Here is a 9,348-nt window from a genome sequence, read left to right as displayed (position 1 = left end):
TGGGTGTTCCGTCGATGGCGTGGGGCGTATCCTCCGTCGATCAGGGATCGAGCGGGCGCGATTAATTTACCTTACTGGGTGAGGAGGACGAAGTTCGGTCGTTGGATCGTGGATGAAGGATTGGGATCAGATCTGGTGCGTAATAAATCTGGGATGTTCATCCTGAGCCCAACGACGCAGATTAGATCTAGGTTAATAAGATCCCGACCCTTGGATTTAGATCTGACGGGTAATTTCGCGTACCGCTCCGTGGTTTAATCCGAACCCTAGATCTCTAATCCAACGGCCCGCAGTGCGTCGTGATTCAGTTTTTGAGTAGATCTAATCGTGGTCCTCGGAGTAAGATCCAACGGCTAGAAAACATCCATACCCCTTCGCGGGTCAATATTGCTAAAGAGCCCCTGTACTTTTCTCAAATAAACCCACCATCCTCGGCAACAGTAAGCTGTGTCTTGGGGAAAACTCTGGTTTAGCCCCTGATCTTTCTGAAAATAGACGCCCAGTCCTGAGGTGTTTAAAAACGGAGAAATATTTATAGAAATTCGTTTTTAATACAAAAACAAATATAGAAACTTGTTTAATTCATAGAAAATGCATATGTACTCCAAATTACTCCATTCCAGTTACCAAAATTTTGTAATTTTATTCTCCATTATCTAGAGTCTCTGTTTTGACATGAAAACAGTAAGAAAATTTATTTATCATTTAATCCTATTTCAAGCACATTAAATCTTAGAAAATTCATAACTTAAAATATATAACTCTAAAAATTATGATTCCTGTTCCTAGGTTCTTATTTTAATGTGTAGATTTTTACTGTATATTTTATTTACATGTTTGATGTGATGTTAATTTATGCTATACTATGTATGTATTGTGTTGATGCGAGTAGACGAGCAAGCCACTGTGAAATCTGAGGTTCAACAAGTAGAAGTAGCTGAGCAGGAGCTCATTGAAGGCAAGTTGTGCCCTTGATCACTTACTTTTCCCAGCCATGTTCTTATTAATTATAATGATCTGCATAGGTTAATTTTGATGGGACCTAATAGGTTACCCTAGTTTTGGCTATCCTTATACCTTGTTTACCACTGAAATATTTTTTTTGGGTAGTACCTGCTATTGCTTTATGTGGATTTGGGTATGAAGATACTTTATTCATAATTACTCTTTTATTCTCTTTTACTATTACTGTTCATGTTAAGATCATTATGTTAATGGGAACATGGAGCGACCACCCGGGAAAATAGTGCTACCACAAGGGTTTAATGGGACGCCCTTGGCTGATTAACTAGGAAAGCTAGTGAAGGTCTTCCTTACCCGAAAGGGGCAAGGGCAGTAGGGGAGTGGTCAGTGTAGGGAGGTCCTTGGGTTGATTTTGCTGCGATGGCGGTCAGGCAAGAACCCTGCACTGGAGCTTCCTATAAACTGTAGCGGGATTTCTGAAGCTAGTGCAACTTTGTAAAGGCCTCGTAGTGTTACCTTGCCTCGCCTCCTCGGTAGAGGTGTATGGGATTGGCCATCTCTTGGCAGATGGGTAACATGACTTGTGGGTAAAGATGCGCAACCTCTACAGAGTGTAAAACTAGTATACTAGCCGTGCTCACGGTCATGAGCGGCTCGGACCCTCACATGATTAATTTATGGAACTTAAATTTAATTTGACATTTGCATCGCATTTGGGATTATTTTACTATTACTTTTCTTTATTATTATTAAGGTTTGGTATTTACTTACACTTAGTAATTGCTAATAAACGTATGTGAGCTATGAATTCCCACCTCTAGTGAGTTCATGCCACATTATTCCCCACGACTTGTTGAGCTATGAACGTATGTGAGCTCACTCTTGCTGTCTCACAACCCCCCCCCCCCACAGGAGAAGAACAGGTGGTCGAAGAGGAGCCGCCTAACACTGAGGCATTCGACTTGATCTAGGTGGCGTTTCTCAGTCGACATTGGCGCCGACGATCCTTAGTTCGTTTTATATTTATCTTTATTTTGTAATAAGTCTTCCGCTATGTAATAAATACTCTGATGTTTTATGACATTTATCTCTATACACTCTATTATTATATATGTTGTCTTCTTTGGCGCATGTATGAGATGCACCCGGCTTTGTCCTTTAAAACCGGGTGTTACAACCCCACACAGCAAACGACCAGGTGATGGGTATTGTTTGCAGAGCCTGAGCGGGCAGGTGGGTCTGCCTTGCGTAGAATTGACACCCTTGGCAGGTGCGGACAATCCTAGTGGCGTCGTCCACCGTGGTTGGCCAGTAGAAACCTTGTCGGAAAGCGTTTCCAACAAGGGCTCGAGGCACTGCGTGATGACCGCAAGCCCCCAAGTGTATTTCTTGTAATAACTCCTGACCTTCGGCGATGGATATGCATCGCTGGAGGATGCCTGAGGGGCTGCGGTGATAGAGCTCCTTCCCGTCCCCCAGCAAGACGAACGACTTGGCATGCCACGCCAGTCACCGAGCTTCGGCTCGGTCGAGGGGCAGCTCTCCTCGGTGGAGATATTGCAGGTACGAGGTCTACCAGTCTCGATTAGGCGGGACCCCATTCCGCTCTTCCTCGATGCGCAGTGCCTCACCCTCGGGGGCCGAGGGTGCCTCGGGCTGAGCCGAGGGTGCCTCGGGCAAGGCCGAGGCCTTCTCGGGCTCGGGCGTGTCGTCGGTCTTGACTGAGGATTGATGTAGGTCTCGGGAGAAGACGTCCGGGGGAACCGTTGTCCGCCCCGAGGCTATCTTAGCCAGCTCGTCCACAGTCTCGTTGTATTGTCGGGCGATGTGGTTGACCTCGAGCCCGTAGAACTTGTCCTCCAGGTGCCGAACCTCGTCGCAGTAGGCTTCCATCTTTGGGTTTGGCAGTGGGAGTTCTTCATGACTTGGTCGATGACAAGTTGCGAGTCACCGCGAGCGTCGAGGCGTCGGACCCCTAGCTCGATGGCGATGCGCAACCCGTTGACCAGAGCCTCGTTGTTGGATGCCGGGAAATGGAGGCGCAGCACGTAGCGGAGGTGCTTCCCGAGGAGCGAGATGAAGAGCAGGTCCGCGCCTGCCCCTGTTTTCATCAGCGACCCACCGAAAAACATGGTCCAGAGTTCCGGTTGGATCAGAGCTGCTGGAAGCTGGGTGTCGACCCATTCAGCCACAAAGTCCGCCAGGACTTGGGACTTGATGGCCTTCCGAGGGGCGAACGAGATTGTCTCGCCCATGATCTCCACCGCCCACTTTGCAATCCTACTCGAGGCCTCTCGGCACTGGATGATCTCCCCCAGGGGGAAGGATGACACCACAGTCACCGGATGAGACTCGAAGTAGTGTCGCAACTTCCACCGCGTTAGAATCACCGCGTACAGCAGCTTCTGAATTTGGGGGTAGCGGATCTTGGTCTCAGACAGTACCTCACTGATGAAGTAGACCGGCCTCTCGACGGGCAATGCATGCCCTTCTTATCGTCTCTCAACCACGACCGCGGCGCTGACCACCTGAGTGGTAGCGGCGACGTAGATCAAGAGGGCTTCTCCGGCAGCGGGGGGCACCAAGATGGGCGCGTTCGTGAGGAGCGCCTTCAGGTTCCCGAGGGCTTCCTCGGCCTCGGGGGTCCAAGTGAAGCACTCGGCCTTTCTTAAGAGGCGGTACAGAGGTAGGCCTCTTTCGCCTAGGCGCGAGATGAAGCGGCTCAGAGCCGCAAGGCATCCCATGACCCTTTGTACGCCTTTCAAGTCCTTGATGGGCCCCATGTTGGTGATGGCCGCGATTTTCTCCGGGTTGGCCTCGATGCCCCGCTCGGAGAGGATGAACCCCAAGAGCATGCCTCGGGGGACTCCGAAGACGTAGTTCTCGGGATTGAGTTTTACGCCTTTCGCCTTGAGACACCGGAATGTCATTTCAAGGTCGGAGAGGAGGTCAGAGGCTTTCCTAGTCTTGACTACGATGTCATCGATGTAAGCCTCGATGGTCCGACCAATGTGCTCTCCGAACACGTGGTTCATGCACCTTTGGTACGTCGCACCCGCATTCCTCAAACCAAATGGCATAGTAACGTAGCAGTACATGCCAAAAGGTGTGATGAAAGAAGTAGGCATCCTTTGGTCGGACTCTTTCATCCTGATTTGCTGATACTCTGAGTAGGCATCGAGGAAAGACAGGGTTTCGCACCCAGCAGTGGAATCCACGATTTGATCGATGCGAGGCAGAGGGTAGGGAACCTTCGGACATGCTTTGTTTAGACCAGTGTAGTCTACACACATCCGCCATTTCCCTCCTTTCTTTCTCACAAGCACAGGGTTGGCAAGCCATTCGGGATGGAATACCTCTTTGATGAACCCTGTGGCCATCATCTTGTGGATCTCCTCGCCTATGGCTCTGCGCTTTTCTTCGTCGAATCGGCGCAGAGGCTGCTTCACGGGTCGAGCTCTAGCTCGGATATCCAGCGAGTGCTCGGCGACATCCCTCGGTATGCCAGGCATGTCCGAGGGACTCCACGCAAAGACTTCGGCGTTTGCGCGGAGAAAGTCGACGAGCACTGCTTCCTATTTGGGGTCGAGCTCGGAGCCGATCCGGATCTGCTTAGAGGCGTCGTTGCCGGGGTCGAGAGGGACGGATTTGACCGTCTCTGCTGGCTTGAAGTTGCCGGTGTGGCGCTTCACGTCTGGCGCCTCCATAGAGAGGCTCTCCAGGTCGGCGATGAGGGCCTCGGATTCGGCGAGGGCCTCAGCATACTCCACGCACTCCACGTCGCATTCGTACGCGTGTCGGTACGTGGGGCCGACGGTGATGACCCCGTTGGGGCCCGGCATTTTGAGCTTGAGGTAGGTGTAGTTGGGGACAACCATGAACTTGGCGTAGCATGGCCTCCCCAGTACTACGTGGTAGGTTCCTCGGAACCCGAACACCTCGAACGTGAGGGTTTCCCTTCGGAAGTTGGAGGGAGTCCCGAAGCAGACGGGCAGATCGAGTTGTCCGAGGGGTTGGACGCGTTTCCCGGGGATGATCCCGTGAAAAGGTGCCGCGCCTGTCCGGATCGAGGACAGATCGATCTGCAGGAGCCCAAGGGTCTCGGCGTAGATGATATTGAGGTTGCTGCCTCCGTCCATGAGGACCTTGGTGAGCCTGACGTTGCCGATGACGGGGTCGACAACGAGCGGATATTTCCCCGGGCTCGGCACGCGGTCGGGATGGTCGCCCTGGTCGAAGGTGATGGGCTTGTCGGACCAGTCTAGGTAGACTGGCGCCGCCACCCTTACCGAGCAGACCTCCCGACGCTCTTGCTTGCGGTGCCGAGCCGAGGCGTTCGCCACTGGCCCACCGTAGATCATGAAGCAGTCGTGGACCTCGGGGAACTCCTCTGCCTTGTGATCCTCCTTCTTGTCATTGTTGTGGGCCCTGCCACCTTCCGCAGGTGGCCCGGCCTTGTGAAAGTGGCGCCGAAGCATGACGCACTCCTCAAGGGTGTGCTTGATGGGCCCCTGATGATAGGGGCACGACTCCTTGAGCATCTTGTCGAAGAGATTGGCACCTCCAGGAGGTTTCCGAGGGTTCTTGTACTCAGCGGCGGCGACAAGGTCCGCGTCGGCGGCGTCGCGTTTCACTTGCGACTTCTTCTTGCCCTTCTTCTTGGTGCCGCGCTGAGTGGACGCCTCAGGGACATCTTCTGGCTGGCGGCCCTGGGGCTGCTTGTCCTTCCAGAAGATGGCCTCAACCTCCTCCTGGCCAGAGGCGAACTTGGTGGCGATGTCCATCAGCTCGCTCGCCCTGGTGGGGGTCTTGCGACCCAGCTTGCTCACCAGGTCGCGGCAGGTGGTGCCGGCGAGGAATGCGCCAATGACGTCCGAGTCGGTGACGTTGGGCAGCTCGGTGCGCTGCTTCGAGAATCGCCGGATGTAGTCCCAGAGAGACTCTCCCGGCTGCTGGCGGCAGCTTCGGAGATCCCAGGAGTTCCTAGGGCGCACGTACGTGCCCTGGAAGTTTTCGGTGAAGGCTTGGACCTAGTCATCCCAGTTGGAGATCTACCCCGGAGGCAGATGCTCCAGCCAGGCTCGAGCGGTGTCGGAGAGGAACATGGGGAGGTTGCGAATGATGAGGTTGTCATCGTTCGTTCCACCCAGCTGGCAGGCCAGCCGGTAGTCCACGAGCCACAGTTCCGGCCTCGTCTCCCCCGAGTACTTTGTGATGGTAGTCGGGGTTCCGAACCGGGTCGGGAACGGCGCCCGTCATATGGCCCGGCTGAAAGCCTGCGGACCGGGTGGTTCGGGCGAGGGACTCCGATCCTCCCCGCTGTCGTAGCGTCCCCCACGCCTGGGGTAGTAGCCTCGGCGCACCCTCTCGTCGAGGTGGGCTCGACGGTTGCGGTGGTGGTGCTCGTTGCCGAGGCGACCCGGGGCCGCAGGCGCCGTGTTGCGCGTGCGCCCGGTGTGGACCGAGGCTTTCCGCATAAATCGGGAAGTCGCGGCGCGATGCTCCGAGGGGTACCCCTGCCTTTGGGAGGCAGAGCTTTCGGCCCATCGGACCGCGGCATCCTCCAGGAGATTCTTGAGCTCTCCCTGGATACGTCGCCCTTCGGTGGTGGATGGTTCCGGCATCGCGCGGAGAAGTATTGTTGCTGCAGCCAGGTTCTGGCCGACCCCACTGGAAGCCGGTGGCGGCCTTGTCCTGACGTCGTCGGCAATGCGGTGTTGGATGCTCTGGGGTAGATGACGCGCTTCTCCGGCCGGTGCTTGGTCTGCCCATTCCTGCCCGATGTTCCGTCGGAACTGCTCAAGTGTTCCTGATCCCTCGTCGAGCCTGGCCTGCATCTCGCGGATTTGCTCGAGTTGTGCGTCCTGACCCCCCGTAGGGACTGGGACCACAGCTAGCTCCCGAAGGATGTCAACGCGAGGCGCAGGCCTAGGGGGATCGCCGTTTTCCGGCATACCAAGATGGTTGCCTTCGCCGGGACCCCCTAGATCGACGTGGAAACATTCACAACTTGGGCCGCAGTCCTCGTCGACGAAGCTGTGGCTACCATCGGAACAATCGGGGAGGCAGTAGTCGCATGCGGTCATGAAGTCCCACATGGCACTAGGGTTACCGAGCCTGGAGAAATCCCAACAAAAGTCGGGCTCGTCATCTTCCTCGGAACCCGAGGGTCCATAGGTCGAGACGGCCGTCAGTTTGCCCCAGAGCGACCGCATATGGTACCCCGGAGGGTTGGTACATGCCTCTATGAAGGCTTCCACCGAAGCGAGGTCGCTTGGTGGATCGAAGCCGAATCCAAAAGGCACGAGATGGGAATCGGTCGGTACCTCTTGGTCGACGAGCGGTGACGAAGTCGTGTCAGGGGCGGACTACACCGTTGTCTCAGGTACGAGGGCGACGCCCAGCAAGTCCTTCGCGAGCGTGCTGGCGTCATCCATCTGCTTGGGGTTGGCGTGTTGCGGGGAAACGACGCTCGTCTTCGTCTCAGACGCAAGGTCGAAGCCCGATGTGTCCCCCGCTGGGGCGCCGGCATCGTCGACTTGCTCGACAGCCGACGAGGTGCCGCCTCCTGCTTGGCCATGGTTGCCCCGCCTCCTCCTCCATCGGCGGGGGGGGGGGTGACGGGACAAACCCGAATGTTGTTCTTTCGCCACGTGGGGAAGACGTCGTTGGTTCCGCCGCCGGTGGGCGGGCTGACAGCCGCCATTGTCGCTGTCGCGCGGCGGAGGAAGGAGTATCATGTCGTAGCTGTCGTCAAGGGAAATGAAATCAAGACTCCCGAAACGGAGAATCGTCCCGGGTTGGAAAGGTTGCTGGAGACTACCCATCTGGAGCTTGACGGGAAGCTGTTCGTCAACACGTAGCAGGCCCCTACCTGGCGCGCCAACTGTCGGCGTTTCGACCCCGGGGGGTCCCTGGACCGACGAGTAAACTGTCGCCGCGTGTCCCAGCCCAGATGGGTCGGCGCGAGGCGGAGCACGAAGGGGGGAAGAAAACAGGCAAAGGGGAAACCCGCGGTCTTCGTGTTGCCCTGCGCCCAGGTCGGGTGCACTTGCAGTAGGGGGTTACAAGCGTCTGCGTGGGAGAGAGCGAGAGCCTTACGCGCCGGCCCGTCCTCCCGCGCGGCCAACCTTCTCATACGAGAGCCCTAGACCTTCCTTTTATAGGCGTAAGGAGAGGGTCCAGGTGTACAATGGGGGTGTAGCAGTGTGCTAACGTGTCTAGTAGAGAGGAGCTAGGGCCCTAAGTACATGCCGTCGTGGCAGTCGGAGAGGTTTTGGCACCCTGTTCATGTGATGTTGTGGCCGTCGGAGGAGAGCTGGAGCCCTGCGGAAGGACAGCTATCGGGGCTGTCGAATCCTTGCTGACATCTCCTTGCTTCCGTAAGGGGCTGAGAGCCGCCATCGTCATGGAGCACGCGGGGCGCCATCATTATTTGTTTATCGGGGCGAGCCAGATGGGACGCCGGTCTTGTTCCCCGTAGCCTGAGCTAGCTAGGGGTAGGGTAATGATGGCCCCTCCTGTGACGCGGTCGGTCCAAACCCTAGGTCGGGCGAGGCGGAGGCTCCTCCGAGGTCGAGGTCGAGTCCGTCTTCCGATGTCGAGGCTGAGTCCGACCCCTGGGTCGGGCGAGGCGGAGACCGTCTCCCGAGGTCGAGGTTGAGTCCGAGCCCTAGGTCGGGCGTTGCGGAGTTCGTCGTCTTCCGGAGCCGAGGCTGTGTCCGAGCCCTGGGTCGGGCAAGGCGGAGTTCGTCGTCTTCCGGAGCCGAGGCTGTGTCCGAGCCCTGGGGTCGGGCGAGGCGGAGTTCGTCGTCTTCCGAAGCCGAGGCTGAGTCTGAGCCCTGGGGTCGGCCGAGGCGGAGCTTCCTATGGCGCCCAAGGCTGGACTTAGCTGCTGTCAGCCTCACTCTGTCGAGTGGCACAGCAGTAAGAGCGATGCAGGCGGCGCTGTCTTCTTGTCAGGTCGGTCAGTGGAGCGGTGAAGTGACTGCGGTCACTTTGGCTCTGTCGACTGAAGAGCGCGCGTCAGGATAAGGTGTCAGGCGATCCTTGCATTAAATGCTCCTGCGATACGGTCGGTTGGCGTGGCGATCTAGCCAAGGTTGCTTCTCTGCGAAGACTGGGCCTCGGGCGAGCCGAAGGTGTGTCCGTTGCTTGAGGGGGCCCTCGGGCGAGACGTGAATCCTCAGGGGTCGGCTGCCTTTGCCCGAGGCTGGGCTTGGGCGAGGCGAGATCGTGTCCCTTGAGTGGACTGAGCCTTGACCTTAATCGCATCCATCAGGCCTTTGCAGCTTTGTGCTGATGGGGGTTACCAGCTGAGATTAGGAGTCTTCGGGGTACCCCTAATTATGGTCCCCGACAAGTGGTTAGATCTAAATTAAACAT

The sequence above is a fragment of the Zea mays genome, chromosome 6 (genome assembly GCF_902167145.1).
Source record: "Zea mays cultivar B73 chromosome 6, Zm-B73-REFERENCE-NAM-5.0, whole genome shotgun sequence".
Lineage (NCBI taxonomy): Eukaryota > Viridiplantae > Streptophyta > Magnoliopsida > Poales > Poaceae > Zea > Zea mays.
The sequence above is the reverse complement of the archived record's forward strand: the minus strand, read 5'-3'. Positions refer to the sequence as shown.